The 14,578-nt window shown below is 38.8% G+C and overlaps 1 protein-coding gene across 8 annotated transcripts in view; it reads right to left on the bottom strand.

Moving 5' to 3' along the window:
* LOC130930158 (partitioning defective 3 homolog) overlaps window positions 1-14,578 on the bottom strand; it is a 215,149-nt gene that overhangs the window by 119,983 nt on the left and 80,588 nt on the right. The window lies entirely within an intron of this gene.

Raw genomic sequence — 14,578 nt, 5'->3', positions numbered from 1 at the left:
GGGCAACAACAACAACAACAAAATCAACCGAAAATGTAGTAGCAAATAACTCAACAACTACTTCTGAAATCAATTAATCCTTTAAAAATGATCATTAATTCCACAATTACAGCCTAAAAATAATTGCGAGATTAATCCATTATTAAAAATAATTCGTTAGATGCAGCACAAAAATGGATCATGATTTGAATACCATGCAACACAGGTGTGAAGAAAACAATTTGAGATGACTACATCGGAGTTCAGAGATCACATATTGGGGGACACACTTTTGTTTTAAACAGCTTTACCTAAATTCGTAAATTAGGGTAAAGGAATAAAACAGATTTTTTTCAATGTAACGTTCCCAATATTGCCTATGGCGAAAAACACTCCGGTGACTTGAAGTTCCGCTCTGAGACCCCCAATTTGGCCAACTTTCAAAATTGTCCGATATGCATGTCTGATACATCATTGGAAAGCTTAAAACCTTAATTTTCTGGGGAAGGAAAAATTTTGAACAGGAGGGCATTTTTTTATTTTCATTGTTTTTATAAACGGCAAAACCCTATCTGGACGTGAGAGCACGCGAGAGCAGAATTACAGACGCCATGACTTTAACGAGATATTATCGCGTACTTACCTTGTTTCGATCCAAAAAATTCCATGAAGCATGTATCATGGAGTGTCAAAACACAGATGTGAATGACCACAGCTGGATTTTTGGGGGATTTTATGGGTGAAACATGGCAATATAACAAGGGTCGCGATGCAGAAATCGCAGACATCAAGGAGTGGTCGAGATTTTCTTTTTCATATATATTCCCTTTTAAATGTTTTTTTTCCAATTTTTCTTTGTTTGGATCGATTACTTATCATCTAATATATCGGAGAAAATGCGACAGTAACAAAAAAATTAGGGCTGTCAAAATTATCGCGTTAACGCGCGGTAATTAATTTTTTAAATTAATCACGTTAAAATATTTGACGCGATTAACGCACATGTCCCGCTCAGACAGTATTCTGCCTTTTGGTAAGTTACAGCAAGGTTTTTTGTGCTGTCTAACAGCGAACTCTTGTGGTCGCTTTGCGACATGGTTTATTGCTTTCTTGCCAGTTCAATATGGCTGCACGACGTCTCGGGCTGACGCCTACGTTGTAATGTTGTGCTTATATGATCCTTGGACAAGATTTGTCGGTAAGTATGGTTGTTGTAAAGAATGTACATATTATGTTAGTAAGCGAAATGTTATATTTTTTTGTATGAGACGCTTTTTGTTTATGTTTAGTGAACCTGTATAGCGTGCTAAGCTAACGTTGTTGCTAATGCAATGCTTGTGTACTTTTTTTTTGTAGTTTCACTACAGTTTAAAGAGGACAGTGGTTTGAGACCATTTTATTAATAAATCAGATAAAAAAGGAAGAAGTCTGATTATTAAGGCATCGTTCACTAGCTGTCTAGCTTTGGAAAAAGTAGACGCTTCGGAGTGAGGACAGCATAGACAGATTTAAATGACAGTAGAGTGAAATGCCCACTACAGTCCTTATGTACCGTATGTTGAATGTATATATCCATCTTGTGTCTTATTTTTCCATTCCAACAAATTATTTTACAGAATATATATATAATTTACAGAAAAATATGGCATATTTTATAGATGGTTTGAATTGCGATTAATTGCGATTAATTACGATTAATTTTTAAGCTGTAATTAACTCAATTAAAACTTTTAATCGTTTGACAGCCCTAAAAAAATACAATTAAGCGATAGTTATGAGGTAGATATCTGTGACGTTTTTACAGATGCCATTTTTTTCATTGTGACAATTTGTTTAAAAGTTTAAAATATGTGAGTGAATAATTTTTTAAAGTTTTTTTTTTTTTTTTTTAACGAAATATGATATATCAATTAATGATTCTAAGCTAAAGACGACAGACATTATGAATAATAAATATTAGTGCTGCAACGATTAATCGATTAACTCGAGTATTCGATTACAAAAAAATATTCGAATTAAATTTTGTTGCTTCGAGTTAGAGCAGGGCGGTAAACCGAAAATTTACCGTTACCGAAATTCTTCACGATGACCGACGTAATTTTGACCATGTCGGTAAATTCGGTAATTTAATAAAAGAAGAAAATATAGTCTTTTCATCCCGCTTTGACTCTGTGTTGTTCGGCTATGTTCATTCCCCTTTAAGAAAGTAGACAGTGTGCTTACGTTGGGAGTCACATGGTTTTCAGGAAGCCAATCAAACAGAAGCCCAGTAGGCTAACGCTAGCTGCTAACGCTAGCTGCTAACGCTACAAGTAAACGGGATAAAGTCGGGCTTAAGTTAGCTTCGCCAAACTTTCACCCGACATTAAGTAAACTCTTGACAGGTTCCAGATAGGGATGGAAAAACCGAGGCTTTCTGAAACAATGAACCACTTTCAAGACAATTGCCCTAAATTGAATCACTGTTTGACACACTGCAAGAGCCCCATCTACTGGATAAACAGTGCACGTTTCTTTTTAAAAGTAAAGTTGACAAATTGCCTCAGCATTACATATCTTCAATAGAATTAAGTGGATGTCGTCTATTTCAACCAGGAGATCGTGTCATCATTAAGTGTGATTTACACAATTAAAGTTGACCTCTTTAAGCCTGTGTCATTGCTTTTGTCTGTGAAGATGTGTTCAAAGCAGTATTTGTAATACACGACAGTGCTAGTCTTGTAAGTGGCTCGTCCTAGATGACAGGGAGTAACTATGTATTGTTTATTTTTTGTAAAAATTACAGTACAGTAAGCACAGTGCTTGGGAACAGGAATATTATTTATTGCGTACTGTAAGGATTTCCAAAATCATAAGATGTAAATAATTGAGCTGAATAAAAGAAAGGAAAGGTTTGTGAAACATTTTATTTTTAAATTAAGTATAATTTCTGGGGGGCGGGTGGATGTGTCGTATTTGTATCTATTCTAAATATCTAAACGTATGCCACTATCTAGTGTATAACAATGCGGAATGAATTTAATGAAATTCAAGTGATGATATTTTTCAAGTCATACAAGCTGTTATAAATGTTCACACAAGAATTCTTATTGTTTACAAGATTTTTTTAATACTTAATGTTTAGACTGCATGTGCAATTGTTAAATTGAAAGCTGGTAAATAAATTTAACGAGAAACTGTTAATTTGTATTCCATGCACTGATTCAAATTTTCAAATTATATAACAGTTTGCTTGGGCGAATTTATCGTCATTTATCGTTATCGAGGTAAATCTGCTCAATTTATCGTGATACGTACTTAAGGCCATATCGCCCAGCCCTACTTCGAGTATTCGTTTAATTAAAGTGGCGTTTTGATGGTTTATTTTGAAAGTTTTTGCAATTAGTTTTTTTTTTATGAGGGTGGATGCACTGCCCTCTGGTCTGCTTCTTTTCACATGGCTGAATCCAACTGCTCCCTGTTAAGACCAACGTAAGCTAAATTTTTGTTTGAGCTAATGTTTTTTAATGCATTCTTAATTTAGTTTATAGGTATATTTAGCCGTTTTTTGTGGGAATGTGTCTGAAACGTTTGTTAAAAGCATTGTAAAAAAAACAACATTTTTTAGCATTTAAGGTAGCAGACTTTTTCTATGTGAGTTAGCCCGTTCTTTTGCTGTACGTAGATCCTCATTTAAAAAAAAAAAAAAAAAAAAAAACGTTCGAGGCTCAGCACAGGTATTTCAATTTTTCATGTTCCTTATCCGATTACTCGATTATTCGAACGAAGTAGTCCATCGATTAATCGACGACTAAAATATTCAATAGCTGCAGCCCTAATAAATATAATTAATTACCTTCATTTTATGGCTGGGTTGAAACAAAAGCGGTTGCGCGACGTCTGTAAACGGGAGTTTTCAGGGTAAAATGGATAAATTAAAAATAGTTCGGGGGCTTAATGCGCCATGAATCTGCTATGGCGGCATATAGACATATTGTTCTGTCAAACACAACAGTTGTTTTGGCTTAAAATACAGCAGTTTCTTTTAAAGAGGAGTGCAAGTGCAGAAACTGCTTTTTCAGTCTTGTCTGTTTTCCGCCATATCTATGTTTGGAAATAAAAGCAATTATGAGGGTTTTGAGTTTTACTACTTTTATAAACACACCAATACGCCAACAAAATCATCTCTCAAAAGCTACAGAGACTGATTATGACTCTTTTTATGGTCTGCATCCACCATGGAGTGGATCAGGGGAATTTGGGGTCTAATTAGGAGTGAATTAGAGTTATTTTGTGCATAACTTGCACCCCAAGGTGGTGTTGGCCCAAAGGGAAAAGTGTACTCCCTCATGCCAAAGAAGACTTTGATCTTTTCGTTGCGTCTCCGTGGTTGATCGAGACTTTCACAGCTGGAAAGAGGGGAGTCTCCTGGCGCACTGTCATATCAAAACCACAGGATCAAAGATGACGAACGGAGCACAGGAGAACGACCATTAACATCTTGCTGAGGTGAATATTCCCTGTGAAAATATGATATTGGAGCAGGCTATTTGAAGCTTTTATGGCATCATTGGGTTCAAACGTCAAGGTATTAGAGGTTAAAATGATAAGTTAAAGCTATGATAATCATGTTGCACTGCAAACAAAAGCATGAAAATATATGCTTGGAAATTTGTATGTATGCTTTCATGTATGGTAATGACATTTGAAATATGAACACAGTTGGCACGCTCGCGCTACATGCATCGCATGGGGGTCGACTGACTGAGCCAAAGATACGTGTAAGTGCATAAGCACGTAAGTACACGTCTACATATGTTGGTCGTTAATGAAAATTAAAATGGATCAAGGATTAAAATCCTCGTTGTGGATGCTGTCAATGCATTACCAAATGAAATATTTCTTTGCCAATGCGTTATTATGTTGAGAAAAGTAGTCCAGAAAGTATCCTTCACTCAAGTCATGGCAATAAAACCTAACCTGGGGCTCGTAGCTCGGCTGTGTTTTATCTTAGTGTTAACCTACCTCGCTAAAAATGATTATATATTCACTCACGGACTTAACCCCGATATAATGTGAAAATCTTATGTTTAAAGACCGTAACTTACTTATAGAACAATTTGGTATATAATAGACCATAGACATCATCATTATTGACGTGTCAATTCGTCATTCTTTGCGCAACGCCTTTTAAGAGGGGGCCGAGCTTCATTTAGTAATAGCCGAAGACGGCACACGCTCATGTCAGATTTAAGCTTGGATTTACTTACGAATGGATTCAACTACGAAAGTTTTCCCGCATACAAACAGGAGGGATTGTCTCAGGAGTTGTTCGAGGATTCAAGGTAAATGTTATATTTTTTGTACCATGCATGCGTGACTGAAGCATTTATTCGCAGGAATTTTCTTCTTTGTTGACACATGGAGGCGGCTAATTTTCATAACTGATTAGCCTTATAGTTTACTTTTAACCAAGAATAAAAACTTTTACGTCCATATCTATAAAGAATTCAGGGATTTAAGCATTTCTTCACAAGAATTTTCGCCAAAAAAGCTCCTTTTACGCCAGACGGCCGCTAGCCTCATTCGCTAACATAGTAGCATGGCACTTCGTCAATATAAGTCAAATAAAAGCTAACTGTTCGGTTTCTTTGCTTTTAACCAAGAATCGAGACAGTTTTTCGTCCATATCTATGAAGAATTCGGGGATTCAAGCGTTTATTTACAAGAATTTTCGCCAGAAAGGCTCCTTTTACGGCAAGCGGCCGCTAGCCTCGTTCGCTAACTTAGTAGCATGGTACTTCGTCAACAAACGTAAAATAAACGTTAACTGTACGGTTTCTTTGCTTATAAAGGGATATTCTCTTCTATAATAGGTTTGGATTGTACATAGAATTTATTAATGATCTATTTACATATTATTTATGATTGATTCTGTATGTTTTCCTCAAGTATTAAGTTGCTGATGTTAAATTGAGTGATTTATTAGCTGTTGAAAACTTGCAGTAAAAAAAAAAAAAAAGTTGCTATTTTGGTCAAAACCATTCGTGATACAGAGTGCATGACAGCAGCAATTTCATCTAAAAGTAGATTGTGAATCTTTGTATTGGGACTGAGATGTTGAGCTCATCCTAGTGCAGTACCATTTTTGACCACCAATCATAGATACGGTAAATGGTAAATGGTGTTATACTTGTATATGGCTCCTTTAAAGTGCCTGTGACACGAAAAAGCATGTTTATTTCATAATACATGCGGTATTTTATGCTCCTGAATGAAATGGACCGCTTGGATGTGTGATGAAGCGATCGCTATATTTTTTTAGTTTTTTTTTTTTAATCCCACGCCATGAAAATGAGTGACTTCCGGCAACAGTCTCGAGTTGAGAAAGAGGGCGCTGTGACGTGTACGGAGGAAGGAGTACGTGTACGGAGGAAGGAGTCCCCACTATACAACCGTACTGTTGTGTGAGAAGGACTAAGGATTCAGCTGATTTTTCGGATGAATACATTTATTTTTCGCATCACGCCAGCCAAACGGCTGCAGAAAAATCTTTCTGAACGAGGGAGAGGCATGTGCGCCTTTTTGGGGTTTCAAAAGGTTCCCATTCAATGGTGGATATTGGCCAAAACAAGCCCCACTACTGTGGGACCATGGGACTTACGAGGAAGTGCGTAAACATCGTGTTTTGTATTATGTCAAATACTGGGATCATTTTAATACGGAGGTGGCTTGCACTTTGTGGCTGACATGCTCCTTGTCCCCTCTGCCGACAAACCGGCGGCTTGTCGCACATCCCCCCGCCGGGCGAGCACTATACTCGGCTTTTGCACTCTTGGTGTGCCCTGTGTTCTGTCAAATTTTCTACCCGATCAGAAATTGCAACTTTGTGTTAAAAATAGCCGCGAATACAGTGATTACAAAGTAAACACAAAAACTTTCTTTAAGTAAAGGACTAATTACGTTTGATCATTGATAGGCATGTAAAAAGCTCTCCTCATGCATATTAGCTGCAGGTTAGCTGCACAACAGCTGCAGCCGCCCTCCTCCGGGGAATGAGCTGTAAATTGCTCTCCGCCGGGCGGTTTGTCGATCGGCGAAGACAATCGACAACCCAGTCGTCATGTGAAATGATCCGGGCTAGTTATGTGTGATTTTTCGCTTCGAAGACTTTGAAACATCACTCGGTTCGGGTTAGCATGTCGGTTAGCTGTCACGCGTCTTGGTTTGTTTACATTCTCCGAAGCCGGGGAAGGCAAATGACGTAAGCCCCGATTTAGGTGTCATAAAATATCATTCGGGAGGTGCGACAGTAAAGGTGAAGTCGACAGTTTTGACCATTATGGAGTAATTTTGCCATGTCGTCCTGAATAAGTGCATTTTTATTATTTCATATTCCATTTAGCACAAGACTTATTTGTTATGACCATGCCATTTATTTAGCAATTGGAGAAAAATACTTGGATAAAAAGAATATCCTGTAAAAATATTGGAGCACAGAGACCGAAACAATGACATTTTGCGGCTCTCTTCGTGGCGTTTTCCTCGTTGTGAATAATTCCTCCTCAATGGGCTGCATACTAAATCAGATGAAATCGTGACTCCGCTGATGTCATCCACCTGTTGGGGACGCTAGAGCCCTATAATGGTAGGCGTGGCTAACCGGCAGATTAAAAGACTAATTTCTCGTCATCTGCGCTTTGCTAAATTGTTGTATACAGTCGAATCGTCTCAAAATATGACTAATTCACATTATATTCCTATTTAAGACTTTTTTTCTCCTGTTGTACGCACTTTAATGAGTACCCCAATTTCAAGATGGGTCTAGCTGCGGCCCGCAGTACTCTGCTTCTGCGCCCCCTGCTTTCAACGAGAAATCAGATCAAGCTTCTCCATCCTCCTTCCCCGCCCCCTGCTTTGAACGACTTTAACCCAATGCATCATGGGGCGCTGACGCAGAAGGCACCAAAATAGGCGTGGAAGGCGAGTACTGTGGGCAACAGCTGAACCTACTTGTTAATTTCTCGTGTATGACTACTTCTTCTTCTTCTTGCACCCTCAAAATCACCCTTGAGTATTAGCATTGGTAGCGTGTTGCGTATGGGTATTTTACATCAGGCACTTCATTTTGACAGCGAAGGGCTGCTGTAATTTACGTCAGGCACTTCAGGCTGTCAGTCGTTTTTGACCAGTTGGACATGGTGCAGTGGTAGTGGTAGCATGCTGTTCGGTGGATGGAGACACGCACATCACGCCTGAGGAAACCTTGATAAATACGCGGTCTTAAAGTTTGGCACACTCGAAAAATGGCTCTCACGCCTCCAATTGCTAAACTAAATGATATCTCGACCTAAATTTGTATATTTGTGTGGAACTGTAGTTCACAACAAAACAAAAAACTTTTGTTTTCGCCGAAACGAGTAAAGCTCTTTACAAGGGTATTACAATCTCTCCTTCTCCTTAAATTAACTGGCTGTTTTTGTTTTGTGTAACAAAGGGTAGGGTAGATCGAGAGCCACAGCAGCAACGAAGCCGAAGTTGCTCCCAGCTGGATTAAACATTATTATTTAATTACAGGTGTTTTAGCTCATTTCAATTTAGTTTATTTAAATGGGCTATTATTTATTTTACCATGTGTTTATATTTTACAAATATGATGTAGTATTAATTTATATTGTATATTTTATGTTTTATAACTTTAGTTCCTATGTAAATATTAGTTCCTACTTGTTTTGTTGTGGTAGGAGGGTTTTGTATTGAACACGGGGCCGTGTTGGTTATTATTATAGCAGAGAAGACAGCAGTAAATCAACAAAGACAAGTCAACTGTGCCCCGATCTACCACTTAAGAGATGTGATGGACTCAAAAAGTGGGTTACGAATGCATATTAGTTTGAAAATTGACCAGATTCACCGTATTTTTACATGATTGACTTCCGGTCTGCCCGATCCAAGCTACCGGTAGTAGTATTGACGCAGGAGGGTCGCGTCTCGCGTCAAAAAATAAACTCTGCCATTCTTTTCGCATGCATCGTGTTGAGCCGCTTCTGGGACGCGTCTAACACGCGGCCGCACTGCGACTGGTGTGCAATGGCTGATTGACTTTAACGCCCGTGTTTCACTGCGTTCTCACGGCGGCCACGTTGTCGCGCCGTTGACGTCTCAGGGTTATACTGTCGTACCGTGTTGGTCCTCATTATAGTGGAGAAGACGGAAAAAATATAATCTACACAAAGAAACTGTAACCTTATCGACTCACAGCCTCGAAAAGTAAGGGTTACATTACATCAGAAACTCGTTCGGTACGCCTCCGTTCCAAAACAGAGCACCACGTACCGAAACGGTTCAATACAAATACATGTACCGTTACACCCTTATAAGCAACAGTAGGTAACTTTTGAAGTCTTTATAAAAAATCTTTTCATAACATTTGTGATATGTCGCCTGACAACTAGTTGAATGACATATCTTTTATATCTTGAGGGGGTCTGTATCGCTTTCACCGATACTAATTAATTTTGATTATTATTGATTATTAATTATTTACCATTTATACTTGGCAATATGGAACTCAGAAACACACTGGAAATCTCCAGTGATAGGTTTTATGAGACAGACATGTAAAAAGATTTTTAAAAGACTGACAGTCTGCTTATGGATAGCAGGTCTGTGGTCTTGCTTCAGAAATGTATAAGGGATGTCCTAAAAGTGTTTCTCTTTACAAGATTATTGTGCCTTGTTCCGAGAATTCACTTACCAGTAACTTGGATATTTGGAACTTTGGAGCATGACGCCTCACAATTCAGAGATAAATGGTTTAATCCCGGGCTCAAATCAATTTCCGTTATTCATGAAAATCAAGCCTTCTTCAATTGTATCGCACCCAATGTATTGTGGCATGATTTGAATAGTCTTGATCGGAGATTTGCACAGCCATGTTGTGTAATTATCATACTATTAATCATTAATTAATTACGGATCAAAATCAGAATTTTTCTATTACTTCTGTCATCAATATGATTCAAATTATGATATACTGTTAAGACAACTGTGAACGGTTTTAAATTGGTTCAAAAAATGTCTCCTTCAAAAGTTTTAGCTTTGCATCAGATTAGTTTCATTAGGGCTACAGGGAAAACAAAACATGAAATGAAACAAATGAGATTATACTCCACTGGCACTACAGTTTATTTGTTTAAAAGATGCTATCTCAATTCTGCTCGTGGCTTCCCAACAACATGAATAATTGCAAAAGCACAAACAAATACCGAGCAACCAGGTCGTTTGCCGCCGAGACACCAGCAGTGTTAGACGTGCCCACAAAGCACTTGCATCAACTTCACAAAATGACAACACTACAGTACACACAGACGAGCGCGCAACTCATCTGAAGATGTACAGTGGGGCAAATAAGTATTTAGTTAACCACTAATTGTGCAAGTTCTCCCACTTGAAAATATTAGAGAGGCCTGTAATTGTAAACATGGGTAAACCTCAACCATGAGAGACAGAATGTGGAAAAAAAAAACAGAAAATCACATTGTTTGATTTTTAAAGAATTTATTTGCAAATCATGGTGGAAAATTAGTATTTGGTCAATACCAAAAGTTCATCTCAATACTTTGTAATGCACTCTTTGTTGGCAATAACGGAGACCAATCGTTTTCTGTAACTCTTCACAAGCTTTTCACACACTGTTGCTGGTTTTTGGCCCATTCCTCCATGCAGATCTCCTCTAGAGCATTGATGTTTTGGGGCTGTCGTTGGGCAACACGGACTTTCAACTCCCTCCACAGATTTTCAATGGGGTTACGATCTGGAGACTGGCTAGGCCACTCCAGGACCTTGAAATGCTTCTTACAAAGCCACTCCTTTGTTGCCCTGGCTGTATGTTTGGGATCATTGTCATGCTGAAAAACCCAGCCACGTCTCATCTTCAATGCCCTTGCTGATGGAAGGAGATTTTCACTCAAAATCTCTCGATACATGGCCCCATTCATTCTTTTCTTTACACAGATCAGTCATCCTGGTTCCTTTGCAGAAAAACAGCCCAAAAGAACAAAAAAAACCTGTTTCCACCCCCATGCTTCACAGTGGTTACGGTGTTCTTCGGATGCAATTCAGTATTCTTTCTCCTCCAAACACGAGAACCTGTGTTTCTACCAAAACGTTCTATTTTGGTTTCATCTGACAATAACAGATTCTCCCAGTCCTCTTCTGGATCATCCAAATGCTCTCTAGCGAACTGTAGACGGGCGTGGACGTGTACTTTCTTCAGCAGGGGGGAGACGTCTGGCAGTGCAGGATTTGAGTCCCTGGCGGCGCATTGTGTTACTGATAGTAGCCTTTGTTACTATGGTCCCAGCTCTCCGTAGGTCCTTCACTAGGTCCCCCCGTGTGGTTCTGGGATTTTTGCTCACCGTTCTTGTTATCATTTTGACACCACGGGGTGAGATCTTGCATGGACCCCCAGATCTAGGGAGATTATCAGTGGTCTTATATCTCTTCCATTTTCTAATAATTGCTCCCACAGTTGATTTCTTTACACCAAGCGTTTTAACTATTGCAGATTCAGTCTTCCCAGCCTGGTGCAGGTCTACAATTTTGTCTCTGGTGTCCTTTGACAGCTCTTTGGTCTTGGCATAGTGGAGTTTGGAGTGTGACTGACTGACTAAGGTTATGGACAGGTGTCTTTATACCGATAATGAGTTAAAACAGGTGCCATTAATACAACTCACAGCTCTAGCTCAACTCATGCCACGAGATTAAAAAAAAAACACAACAACATACCTGACTGCTGCCGAAAAGCTGCTACAAAGTACATCCACATAATGTTACGGTAAATATCATTTATATAGGACTAGATTCGGTAGCGTTAGCAGCACATCTACAAAAAAGCTAGCTGCGGGCGTTAGTAAACGGCCGTCATCTTAAAGCAGTACACTTCCCTGCAAGGCTGTTGTAGCAAACCTTCCAAGCAAACCTAATTAACTTTTTATCTAAAATACTCATAAATCGGTAAGATATTGACTTGAATCTATCTTTAAAATAGCTTTAAAACTTTCAAATGTCGAAAGTAGACAAAAGGGAAATTATGGAATAACGGGAGCAATTTTAACAACTTTAACGGTTGATTCACAACATTAAATTATTTGAATGTAGTTTAAAGCTGCTGATACAGAATGGGGACTGGAGTTTTTTATTTAATGTTATTTTTGTATATTTGATTACTGCTATATGTTAACTTGATACTGAAATAGTAGTTTGGTTTAGCCTGAGAGTATTTTTGAACAATTTTAGGAACTAATGTACAAAACATTAAAAAAAAGGAGAAAAAAAGGAAAAAAAAGGAGGGGCGTGCATCAATAATCGTTTTATAATCGAATCGGAGCCTCTGAATCGTAATCGTAATCGAATCGTTAGGTGCCCAAAGATTCCCAGCTCTAGTAACGAGTGGAGCCTCGTTAGACCTCGTTAGAAGAAGTTAGACCTCTTTGACAGCCAGAAATCTTGCTTGTTTGTAGGTGAACTAATACTTATTTTTCACTCTAATTTGGAAATACATTCTTTTAAAATCAAACAATGTGATTTTCACTTTTTTTTTTCCACATTCTGTCTCTCATGGTTAAGGTTTACCAATGTTGACAATTACAGGCCTCTCTAATCTTTTCAAGTAGGCAAACTTGCACAGTTGGTGGTTGACTAAATACTTATTTGCCCCACTGTAAATTGGTACTGCGCATACAACATGCCCACTCTTAAGTCACATCAAAGCGCCGCACTCCGCAGCAGCACCTGCCGGTCTCACACAGAGAGGTTTCCCTGTTAATACCTGTACGCAATTCACTCAAACACAGAGATTCTGGCAAAAACACACCAATTGATACATACATACCACCACTCTTTCACAGTACAGCACAAACACACAAATTCAGAAAAAAGACAGACACGCAAATGTATACTTCATTAAAAATAAATGCACATATAAACACACATCTAAGTCAAATAAAGGATCCACAGCAGCACCTGCTGGAGACACACACAAACTGTAATTAATCACGCAATTAAGTCACACAAACTGGGATGGATCCAGTTACAAGGTGGGAGTAAGGTAAGTAACTTATATTCACAGACTTTAGCCACAATACATACGCAAAAAAGTAAGATCTATATGCGCACACACTTGCAGACACCGCCACACCAATGCAAACTACATGTGCTTACATATACCTGCACATGAATTTTTATATATGTATAGAATCAATTCTCTCTCCCTCTCTCACACACACACACACACGCACACGCAAACTGAATGTGCTCCAGTTGTGATTTATGAGCACTACGCTTACTAAAGATGCACCTGAGGGACATACACATGCACACTTCTTTGACTCTTCTAACAAGCCTTTGAGTGTGTGTGTTATGCGTCTTGAGCTTTTGGTCATGTGAAAACATGCATATTCGTCAATGTGTGCACGTTCACTGTAGCAGCTTATCTAGCTTTATAATTCCTGCATAGGTGGGAGTGGGTGTGCACGTGTGTGTGCGCGCAGTCAGCCTTCAGCATGTCATTCTAACAACATCCCTAGTGAGTTGAGTGCCGTCTGCCCTCGCCAGCCCACCGTGACAGATAACCGCGTCGCTCCCTAATAGTCCGGGACACACACGCAGACACACACACCCGTTCAATTCAAACAAGATGACTGTACTTGACGTGTGTGTTTGTGCGTGTTTTGGCTGAGTCCACTTGAATAAAGCAAAATATGAAAAACTACAGCAACGTTTTAAAGTACCAAACCACACACACACTTTTCTACTTATGTGTGTGTATATAAATTACATATAATACATTTTCCGCAGTGGCGGTGAAGGCTCGTTGTTGCCATGGCAACCCAGCCTACCTGTTCAACATCTTTCAAACGCTAATTGTACAAGAGCAAAAGACTGGTCCATTTGGCTGACCTTGATGTGTTAGATCACGCAAACTCATGGTCAGAGATGACCGCAAAGTAGTTTATGATTCTAAAATGTCATTTGTCATTTTATGTGCAATGAGTTTTTGAAACAAAGCGATTCCAATTAGTCAGGGGAGCACACTTTTTTTCCCCATTGAGTAAATCAATCATGAATGTAGAAGGAGATGCCACTTTTAAACCATGCTCACATCCCAAACAGACACCCCCAAACATACACAAACGCATACATCCACGCCCCCCCCCCCCACACACACACACACACATGCAATGCCAGGACTGAAACGTCAAATAACAAAATACATACTTATAATATATGTTGTTATTTATTTATTTATTTATAGCATTAAATCATTTTAGAATTTAAAAAAAACATCTGTTCCTGCCTCTCCAATCCCCAAAAAACAAAAATTCTCATTAATTCACTATACTTCAGCATCATTTTAATGTGTACCAGATGAGTCATAGCGACCTGGAGTAGAGTTGACTTGAGTCACAATATTCTTGAGGTGGTACGAGCAGAGATCAGTTTCAAACAGAAAACGTGATATTTTTTGGGGCATTCCCCCCCCCCTTTCTAAAAATATAGGTATCGGATCGGCATCAGATCAGTATCGGATTGGTATCAGCAAACCATATCTTTAAAA

The sequence above is a fragment of the Corythoichthys intestinalis genome, chromosome 14 (genome assembly GCF_030265065.1).
Source record: "Corythoichthys intestinalis isolate RoL2023-P3 chromosome 14, ASM3026506v1, whole genome shotgun sequence".
In the NCBI taxonomy this organism is placed as follows: Eukaryota; Metazoa; Chordata; class Actinopteri; order Syngnathiformes; family Syngnathidae; genus Corythoichthys; species Corythoichthys intestinalis.
The sequence above is the reverse complement of the archived record's forward strand: the minus strand, read 5'-3'. Positions and strand labels throughout refer to the sequence as shown.